This window comes from Ahaetulla prasina, chromosome 1, assembly GCF_028640845.1.
Source record: "Ahaetulla prasina isolate Xishuangbanna chromosome 1, ASM2864084v1, whole genome shotgun sequence".
NCBI lineage: Eukaryota > Metazoa > Chordata > Lepidosauria > Squamata > Colubridae > Ahaetulla > Ahaetulla prasina.
In genome coordinates, this window is record NC_080539.1 from 94787503 (window position 1) to 94797828 (window position 10326).

A 10326-nucleotide genomic window follows, 5' to 3' on the forward strand; every position below is an offset into this window, starting at 1 on the left:
GTAAACCCGGGGGAAGCTCGTTCCAGAGTGTGGGAGCCCCCACAGAGAAGGCCCTTCCCCTGGGGGCCGCCAGCTGACATTGTTTGGCGGACAGCACCCTGAGAAGTCCCTCTCTATGGGAGCGTACGGGTCGGTGGGAGGCATGTGGTAACAGCAGGCGGTCCCGTAAGTACCCAGGTCCTAAGCCATGGAGCGCTTTAAAGGTCGTAACCAACACCTTAAAGTGCACTCGGAAGGCCACAGGCAGCCAGTGCAGTCTGCGCAGGAGCGGTGTTACATGGGAGCTACGCGTAGCTCCCTCTATCACCCGCGCAGCTGCATTCTGGACTAACTGAAGCCTCCGAGTGCACTTCAAGGGGAGCCCCATGTAGAGAGCATTACAGTAATCCAAGCGAGAGGTAACGAGCGCATGAGTGACTGTGCATAAGGCATCCCGATCAAGGAAGGGGCGCAACTGCCGAACCAGGCGAACCTGGTGGAAGGCCCTCCTGGAGACGGCCGTCAAATGATCTTCAAACAACAGCCGATCATCCAGGAGGACACCTAAGTTGCGCACCCTATCCTTTGGGGCCAATAACTCGCCTCCGACAGCCAGCTGTCCTTGGAGGGATTAAGCTTGAGCCTGTTTCTCCCCATCCAGACCCGTACGGCTTCCAAACACCGGGACAGCACCTCAACAACTTCATTGGGGTGGCCCGGGGTGGAAAAGTACAGCTGGGTGTCATCAGCGTACTGCTGGTATCTCACCCCGAAACCACTGATGATCTCACCCAACGGCTTCATGTAGATATTGAACAGCAGGGGCGAGAGAATCGACCCCTGTGGGACCCCACAAGTGAGGCACCTCGCGGTCGACCTCTGCCCCCCCGTCAACACCGTCTGCGTCCGGTCGGAGAGATAGGAGGAGAACCACCGATATCGGTGCCTCCACTCCCAATCCCCCAACCAGCGCAGCAAGATACCATGGTCGATGGTATCGAGCGCCGCTGAGAGGTCTAATAGGACCAGGGCAGAGGAATAACCCTGTCCTGGCCTCCAGAGATCATCCACCAATGCGACCAAAGCTGTCTCCGTGCTGTATCCGGGTCGGAAGCCGGACTGGAACGGGTCTAGATAGACATCTTCATCCAGGTATTGGGGTAGCTGTCGCGCCACAGCACTCTCTACAACCTTCGCAACAAAGCGAAGGTTGGAGACTGGACGATAATTACCCAAGATAGCTGGGTCCAGGGAGGGCTTCTTAAGGAGGGGTCTCACCACCGCCTCTTTCAAGGCGGCAGGGAAAACCCCTTCCAACAAAGAAGCGTTGATAATCCTCTGGAGCCAGCCTCGTGTCACCGCCTGAGTGGCCAGTACCAGCCAGGAAGGGCACGGGTCCAGTAAACATGTCGTGCCATGCAGCCTCCCCAACAACCTGTCCACGTCCTCGGGAGCCACAGGGTTAAACTCATCCCAAATGGGCTCAACAAGACGTGCCTCCTCTCCCTCGCTTGGATCATCCCAAATTCGGTCCAGACCGTCCCTCAGCTGAGTGATTTTATCGTATAGATAACCACTAAACTCCTCGGCTCGTCCCTGCAAAGGGTCATCCCGCACCTCCTGATGTAGGAGAGAGCGGGTCACCCGAAACAGGGCGGCCGGGCGGTTATCTGCCGACGCAATGAGGGTGGAGGTGTAAGAACGCCTCGCTTCCCTCATTGCCACTAGGTAGGTCCTAGAATAATGCATTGTATGCTGATGTGTGTGTGTGTGTTAAAAAAATAAAAAAATATTTCTAAAAAAAAGAAAGAAAACGTTAATGTAAAGGGTTTGAATTTCAAATAAAACATGTATACTGAAACACTTGGTAATCTCTTGTTATTTCTGTTCTGTAATGGGTAATGATTGCTGGAATAAATGTGATGCCAACAGCACTGGAAGTGTAGCTAGTTGAAACAGATAAGAAGGTGCTAGTCAGTTAACCATAGAAGCCTTGCTCTGCTGACCGGTAAAGAAGAACTCTTCAGGATGGCTGATACAAATGTGTTTTTATAACTATTTTAAGATATTGCATGGCATAGATGTATTAAATAATATTTATATCAGGTGTTGGGGGTTTATTAGGCTGAGGCTACAGATTCGCAGTGTGTTAAAGCATGTGAAGGTATTCTTTTTCCTTTTAACATGCAAATATTAGAGGGTCGGGTTGTCCTTTTATGTAGCAATACGGATTCCAGTCTGATTCAATTTTTCTTTCAGAATGTGAGGAAGATGAACTGTTTGCCACATTTGCAGTGCCCACAGATTCACAATGATGCATATATAACAGGGGTTGCAGTGCAACCACATTATGAGGGAGAGGGAAATAGAGATATGTTATTTAATTTGCAGACATAACTATTGTATAAAGCAGTGGTCAGCAACTGGTGGTCCGCAGAAAAATTATTTGCATTTTTTATATTGCACTAAATCAGGGGTCCTCAAATTACAGCCCCTGGGCCAGATACGTGCAATGAATGTTTGTGTTGCTGCAGAGAGTCTCCCCCTTCAGGGTCTTTTTGTGTGGGTTGGAGGGGGGCAGAAATTCCAACTTGGGGTCTGTTTCAGCCTTCTGGTGTGGGGCTTTGGGCTAAGGCTGAAGGGAAGTGCTGCTGGTGGCAAAGAGCCGATGGGCCTCATTCCAGTGGGACTGCATCATGTCCTGGAACTGGCTGACCATCTCAGCGTGCTGAGCCTCCAGGTGCCAGTACCTGGCCTTGCACTCCCACAGATCTTCCCTCTGCTTAGAAAGCCTATGCTTGTAGTCCTCAGTGAGGTGCTTCTGCTGAGCCCCCTTCTCAGCCAGATCCAATATGAACTGAGCTGTTTTGCCAACTCTTTCTCATGGTGGCTGCTTAGCTCCAACAACTGCTTCCTGTTGGGGCCCTAAGGAGCCCAAGCAGGGAGGCGAGGAGTGGCTGGCAGGGGAGGGGCGAGTAGAGGCTGGCAAGATGCCCCTCAATGTGAGTGACATAAAGTTGGTCACACCCACCCAGTCACATGACCACCTAGCCATGCCCACCCAGCCAGTCATTAGGCAGATCATATTAGTAGTCCACAGGATTTAAAATTATGGAAGGGCCGTAATAGCTCAGGCTGTTAGAAGCCTGTTATTAGAACACAGCAGCCTGCAATTACTGCAGGTTCAAGCCCGGCCCGAGGTTGACTCAGCCTTCCATCCTTTATAAGGTAGGTAAAATGAGGACCCAGATTGTTGGGGGGGGCAATAAGTTGACTTTGTAAAATATACAAATAGAATGAGACTATTGCCTTATACACTGTAAGCCGCCCTGAGTCTTCGGAGAAGGGCGGGGTATAAATGTAAATAATAATTTAAAAAAAATTATGAAGTTAGTGGTCCCTGAGGTCCGAAAAGTTGGTGACCCCTGGAATAAAGGACCTTGCTTGTTAGGAAATGCAATGAAGGTCTATCACCAAACAATAATGTGTAAGGATGACCTCCTGTTTCAAGCTGTAAGTCCGTGATGCCGAACCTATGGCACGCATGCCGGAAGTGGCACACAGAGCCATCTCTGTGTGCCACTAAAGGGCACACAGAGATAAAGGGTAGGAGTTGAAACATAAACTGTTTCAACTCCTACCCTCAAAACGACGCTATAGAGCACTGCACACCAGAACAACTAGACACAAGAACAGTTTTTTCCCCGAACGCCATCACTCTGCTAAACAAATAATTCCATCAACACTGTCAGACTATTTACTGAATCTGCACTACTATTAATCGTCTCATAGTTCCCATCACCAATCTCTTTCCACTTATGACTGTATGACTATAACTTGTTGCTGGCAATCCTTATGATTTATATTGATATATTGACCATCAATTGTGTTGTAAATGTTGTACCTTGATGAACGTATCTTTTCTTTTATGTACACTGAGAGCATATGCACCAAGACAAATTCCTTGTGTGTCCAATCACACTTGGCCAATAAAATTCTATTCTATTCTATTCTATTCTATTCTATTCTATTCTATTCTCTCTGGGCACACGACCTGTCGCCCGTTGCTGTTCCGGGTTCCAGTGCACTGGCCAGCTGGTCATGCATGCAGAAGCGCCAGAAACCAGAAGAACAGCCGCCCGGTGCGCATGCATGAGCCAGGAAGATGATCTTCCAGTTTCCAGTGTGCGCATGTGTGCCAGAAATTGGAAGACGAGGTGGCTGGCGCACATGTGTGCACCGGAAACCGGAAGATCATCTTCCAGGTGTGCACATGCACACTGGGCAGCTGCTCTTCCAGTTTCTGGTACGTGCGCATGCGCACGTCCCCGTTTCGGCACTCAGTGCAGAAAAAGTTTGCCAACACTGCTATATGTTGTTAGTATTTTAAGGGTGGCTCTACATTTCTGTAGCAAGAATGACACCTATGTGATTTGGCATTTCTTTCAGAATGGGATGATGATGAAATGTTTGCAGCATTTACAATGCCCACAGATTCTCAGTGAGTTGGGAAACCACAACCAAGCATGTCATATGGACCTGTGGAGGAACAGATGCAGGAAATGGAGCAGCTATCCGCAACATATGTATCAGAAGAAATGGAAATGCAAGGTAGGATCTGTTATTCACATGCAAGTTTTAGAAAAATCTAAATTTTTCTAAATTTAGAAAACATGAATTTTGATCTGTCATTTGCCCAATCTACTCCAAAATAATTGAAATGTAAGGAGGTCTGGCTTTTTTTCCCCACTCTGCATTCAATATGTTATTTGTACTATAATAAGTAAGAATCCTAACTGTTAATTATTCATGTACCTACAGATAAAGACAGTGAACAGTTCTCTGCAGAAATTCCAATGCTTACTGTTTCACAACGAGTTCAATAGAGTATTGAACCACAACAGCTTTATGCAATGCATGGGAAGTACAGGGACAGGAAATTGAACCCTGGCCGTCCACATCCCGTGTCATACAAGGTTCATTAAAATGCACAATAATTTCTAAATATGGATGTTTGTATTCATTAAACCAGTGACATCTCTTCGATATGTCTTTTTTATTTATCTAGAACCTGTTTGTAAAAAGTCAAAAAAGGGGAATGAGGACTAACAGCCTACAGTCGTACACCCAGATATTACCAGTGAAGAGTGTGATATGTCAGAAACACAATCAGTAGAGGAATAAGAACACTCAGAAGTACACCAGAAGAACCTGATGTCTACCTGGAGAGCAACTGATCATGGCAGAAGGAAGTGCAACACTACAGAGCTATAGAGTACTGTGAACATTACAGATGTGTAAATGTGGAACATATTCGATCATTCACACAAGCTATACGTGTTATTCATACAGAACCTTTTGAACCATATTTCCAGCGAGATAAGATCAAGTGATTTTGTGCAATTGCGGTGGATGCTGAGGAATTAGGTAGGCCTCTCTTTAGTGTTAGGAGACCTCTGGATGAACTAAATGCTGATCAGTTCCTTAGTTTTGTAGAGAGTTTATTACAAAGCAAATGTGGAGATATTATGGAGGAACTCTTTAGAACTAACAGTCACTATTGTGAAGAACCATGAGGAGGGCGGGCTTAGGAAATTAGGTACAGTTCTATTCGGTAAGATTTTGGAGAAGAAAAGACAACACCTGGTTGATTTCTATGTAGAGGGGATATTTCTGTGTTTTGCAGACAGCCTGTTGTCATTGTTAGATAAAAAAACAAGACATTATTACCAGAGCCAGGGACCTCCATAACACTCTCGGGACCACAGAATTGATTTTTCACATATTTGAGGACCACTTTGGTATAACTATAAAGATCATGAAGGGGGTTGGAGGTTTTTTGTAACTGGAGGGACCCAACAAGAAAGAGTAGTGTTTATGTTGCTACATGACAGGCATTACTATAGGGTAAAAAAATCAAAGGATTCACGGGTGTACATTATTTCTGAGAACTATGTCACACAGTGTATCACAACAAATTTAGACACTTGTCAATACTTTTGTCGAGCCTGTTCGGGGTCAGAATGTCGCGAAGTGGCTGGTGAGAGGGTGATATGCTGTAAGTTTTGCCGTTTTAAGGCATGTCTTGAAAGACATGAACGGTTGTCTGAGGAAGGAAAAATTGTTTGTGAGGATAATGTACTTTGTCCAGGTGTGGCATCTATGTGCCTACACCACATGATGAATGTAAGAAGTTGAAGTGTGGACAGTGTGATACCAAGGTAGATAGCTTGACAGGCCATTTTTGTTTTCTAAAAAGGATTTTTAAGCCAAATGTCAGCTACAGGTACATTGTGTATGATTTTGAATGCTGTCAAGAAACAGGGACACCCATACCAAACTATGTCTATGCCATGGACATGCTGGATGATGGTGCTTTTAGGAAATGGTGATAAGTGTCTGAAGGAATTTGTGAAAACATTTGTGCTGAAGGATGGGTTCTTCTGCGAAGAGCTTTTTTAGGTTTTTGAACACTTGTTGGCAACCCAGAGACCAAGCCAGTGATTGGTTCAGCTGTGTTTTCAGCAGTTCCATCAGGGGCAGGGCTACCTCAGCAAAAGCTGGAATTAATTGTCTAAAAGTTTGCAAACCTCAGGAAGCTCTGGAGTTGCTTACAGGTGTGTGGGGGTTGCCAATCCAGTACCGATCTTACTTTTCCTGGGGTTCCCGGAATTTTTGGCAGTTTTTTTCATGGCTGCCCTATAAGCTACAAGGCCCATGACTTCAACAGAGTGCTTGATTCAACCTATGATCAAGGATTTAAAGGATTAAAAAGCAGTGGGCCCTGGAAACACGGGTGCTCAGAAAAACTCTACATGTTGTCTATAATAAAAGGGTGCTCAAAATAGAGGATTATTGTAAGCTATCTTACGGCTATTAAATATGATGAAAAGCAGTGTGCAAGTTTGTACATCCTTTCTCTTGTATTATAAGCGGGCCTTCCAATTTGGCAAAATCTTATTTTATAAAACAAATGTTTGAACACGGTGAGCATGTATTATCTCAAGTGCCTCAAAACATGATATGATTTTATAACTGTTGGCAACCTCTGTACCAAGAATTGCTTAATAAATTTCCTGATATTAAGTTTATGGGGGGTCTTTTGAAGTAACTGACTTGTTTCCGCCGAATCAAACCAATTTAGCAATGGTAGATGATCTCATGGCCTCTGCTGGTGACAGCGAGCAAATAGAGAAAGCTTTTACAAAGTATGTTCATCACAAAAACCTCTCTTCTCCCAAAAAAAGAAATGGAAAGGGAGGGTTTTTCTTTGAAATAGGATTTTTCTCTCTCTCTGTCAAAGATTAAATAATACACACAAAGTTACTTTCAGTTCTGCACTTTAGATTTCACTAACCACAAAAATGCAATTCAGACATAACACTGGTGAATTCTCTTTGTCCATTACCTAGAAAAACAGGGAAAGTACCAATGTTTGAACATCCTTATAAGCAGGGTGATACAGAACTTTAATACGAAAGGTTCATGTTTTTATTATTTTTTGCAGAATTGCTTGGAACACAATTCATGATTTGGGGTGAGTGCTATGAAAATCTCAGTGTGGAAGAAAGGTTTCTAAAAACTCCTTTCTCTTTATGTTGCAATTTCTCTCTCCTAACTGTTCAGTTCTGAGAAATATGCCTATTGTAAAGGTAGCTCTCAACTTAACACCCATTTGTCGAAGTTAAAACGGCATTGAAAAAAGTGACCGTTACAACCTTTTTTGCGCATATGACTGTTGCAGCATCCCCATGGTCGTGATCAAAATTCAGCATCCCCATAGTCATGTGATCAAAATTTAGGTGCTTGGCAATTGGTTCATATTTAGGACGATTGTAGTGTCCCGGGGTCATGTGATTACTTTTTGCGACCTTCTGACAATCAAAGTCAACGGGGAAGCCAAATTGCCTTAACAACCGTGTTAATAACTTAACAACTGCAGTGATTCACTTAACAACTATGACAAGAAATGTAAAATGGGGACAAGACTCATTTAACGACTGTCTCACTTAGCAAAGAAACTTTGGGCTCAACAGTGGTCATAAGTCGAGGACTACCCGTACTGTTTACCCTCCCAAGCATTACAGGTAGTCTTTGACTTATGACCACAATTGAGCCCAACATTTCTGTTGTCAAGTGAGACATTTGGCGCATGTCCAAGATGGCGCCGCCCTGCTGATCGGGGGAGCGGCGACGGGCCTTTTCGGGCTCTGTCCGGGTCTGGGGGGGGCCTTAGTGACATCTTGGGCCCCCGCCCTGATGGAGGAAGATCTAGCCACCCGAAAGAGGGGTGGCTGGGCGCTGTGCGACTCCGAGGGGCGTTGGGAGGAGCCCCGGAGTCACGGCGCCTTGTGGGTAATCCTGGCGGCCTGCCGAGCCGCCGGCGGCCTTTTCGGCATTTTGGCGGCGGCGGCGGTGGCGGTGGGGGGCGTTGGTATCGCGGACCCCCTGGACCCCTGCCTGGAGGACTCGGGCAATTCGAGGATGGGTTTTGGAGCTGGGCGTCTTCGGGGGCGATGGGAGGAGCCCCGGAGGGGCTGCGCCCCAATGAAGATCTGGAGGGCCGCCCGGGCTCCATCGGCCTCTTCGAACTCTCGGCGGCGGCGGCGGCCTGGTTCTCTTCGTCGGGCGTTGGCGCCGGTGGAACCCCGGGACTGCTGGCGGGACTTGGCGACTGGTGCCCCCTCCCGGATGATGGGGATTTCAGTGGCCTGCTTGCGGTGGCGATGGGGCTTTCCCGGCGGCGATGGCCGGGTGGAGGCGGTAGGCGGCGGCGGCCTGCCCCGGTGCTTTGAGGCGGCGGATGGCCCGGTAGGCCCAAGGTGGTTTGTGGCCTTGCCCTAGTGGTGTGGATATCTGGTGGTGCCTGAGGAAGGCCCACGGGCCCAACGGATACCCCTCCATTATTTAACATCTTTAAATAACATCTTTATCATCGTTCCTCCCCCCCTTCTTCCATAGTCCACCCCTGGTTGCTTGTATGGGGTGGTGAATTGACTGAGTCAGCGGTTTGGTCATCTACCGCACATGGATTACCTCTAACTGTTTCCCATCAGGACAGACTGGTCATGGTCACTTTACCATCTGCTTTGTCATCTGCTATCATCTTGACCAGCCCAGGATGGGCCTTTTGCCGGACCTTCTCAGTGATGCGAACATTTACTGCGGCTGACCTACTTGCCCTGCGAGATGCCCCTCTCGGGTTTGGCCTCAGATTATCGAGGCCCACTTGAGGACGGGCTTTGGAGTCCCGAGAGGTGGCATGCGAAAAATAGGAGGCTTAGGGGTTTTTTAATTAGTTGTTTTAATAGATTTTTAGGGGAGTTTTAATGGGGATTTTAAGGGTTGGGAGGGGGGGAGGGATTTGACGGGTAGGGGAGAGAACCCGTCGGGGAGGGATCCAGCCCCTGTGCTTGTTCGCGACATTGTTACATCTGGTCTGAAGGCAGGGGGGGAGGGTTCTGTTCCAGGACTAGAGGGCTGTCCAATCTGTACGGTAAGTGGGAGAGGCAGATATGGCGGAGGGGGGGGGCGTATCGAGTGTTGGGAGCACGTGCTCGATGTTTGACGGCGATCACGTGCTCCGGCCCCTCAGTCCCTACCCGTTCCTCAGGCGGCCATGATCCTCAGAGCCTGGATCTTCGGTTGATGTTATGTAATGCCCGGTCCGTGGCTAATAAAGCCCCCCTGATTTGCGATCTTATTCAGGGGGAGTCCGCGGACCTTATGGGCATTACGGAGACCTGGTTGGGTCCGGAGGGGGGGGTTCCCCTCGTTGAGCATTTCATCAGCCGAGGTCCCAAGGTAGGGGTGGGGGGGTGGCGGTTGTCATTAAGGAAGATCTAGAACCGAGGGAGGCCACTGTTCCTCAGATTGCCGGTTGTGAATCCCTCTATGTGAGGTGGGGCCATAGGAATCAGTTGGGCTTGTTGATCGCGTACCTGGCTCCTTGCTGCGTGACCACAGCCCTGCCCGAGCTGTTGGAGGTACTTGCCTCTGTGGCGGTTGAGACCCCCAGACTTATAGTCATGGGGGATTTCAACTTGCCATCGGCTGGCTTGCTATCGACTGCAGCTCGGGAGTTCCAGGCTTCCATGATGGCCTTGGACCTGATTCGGGTAAATGATGGCCCCACGCACATGGGGGGAGGCACACTGGACCTGATTTATATCTCTGGTCAGTGGTTAAATGATCTGGAATTAGATGATTTAGTAACAGAACCGATGTCATGGTCCGATCATTTTCTCCTTCGACTAGACTTCCGAACCACCATCCACCATCGCAGGGAGATGGAACCTATACGGTGGTTCCGTCCCAGGCGCCTGATGGACCCTGAGAGGTTCCGGA

General features: G+C 47.9%; 1 long non-coding RNA gene across 1 annotated transcript in view; it reads left to right on the top strand.

Moving 5' to 3' along the window:
• The window catches only part of LOC131191200 (uncharacterized), a 44043-nt gene extending 37083 nt beyond the window's left edge, over window positions 1–6960 (top strand). Inside the window, exons 2-4 of the long non-coding RNA XR_009153447.1 lie at window positions 4429–4590; window positions 4801–4955; window positions 5048–6960. This is a non-coding gene — a long non-coding RNA (uncharacterized LOC131191200). The remainder of the gene's footprint in view (window positions 1–4428; window positions 4591–4800; window positions 4956–5047) is intronic.
• Window positions 6961–10326: the final 3366 nt, after the last annotated feature.